This window comes from Eimeria mitis, genomic scaffold, assembly GCF_000499745.2.
Source record: "Eimeria mitis Houghton genomic scaffold, Emh_scaff3095, whole genome shotgun sequence".
NCBI classification, from domain to species: Eukaryota; Apicomplexa; class Conoidasida; order Eucoccidiorida; family Eimeriidae; genus Eimeria; species Eimeria mitis.
In genome coordinates, this window is record NW_013571441.1 from 3,419 (window position 1) to 3,681 (window position 263).

At 53.6% G+C, this 263-nt stretch overlaps 1 protein-coding gene across 1 annotated transcript in view; it reads left to right on the plus strand.

The window, feature by feature from the left end:
• EMH_0062190 (uncharacterized protein) overlaps positions 1-263 on the plus strand; it is a gene marked incomplete at both ends in the record, with an annotated part of 4,937 nt that overhangs the window by 1,494 nt on the left and 3,180 nt on the right.

The following is a 263-nucleotide window of genomic DNA, read 5'->3' on the forward strand; positions in this document are numbered from 1 at the left end:
CCTGCGGTTGTTGCTGCTGCTGCGGTTGCTGCTGCAGCTCACTCGCGCAGCAAAAGGTAATGAGGTAAACTGCTGCTGCTGCTGCTGCTGCTGCAGCAAGCAGCAAAGGGCGACGACAATGCAGACGCATGGAGTCTGCGAGGGTTTAGGGTTTAGGGTTTAGGGTTTAGGGTCACGCTGAGCAGCAGAGAGCAAAAGGGTTTCTGCATGCATACACACACATACACACAAACGCAAAACCCTAAACCCTAAACCCTAAACCC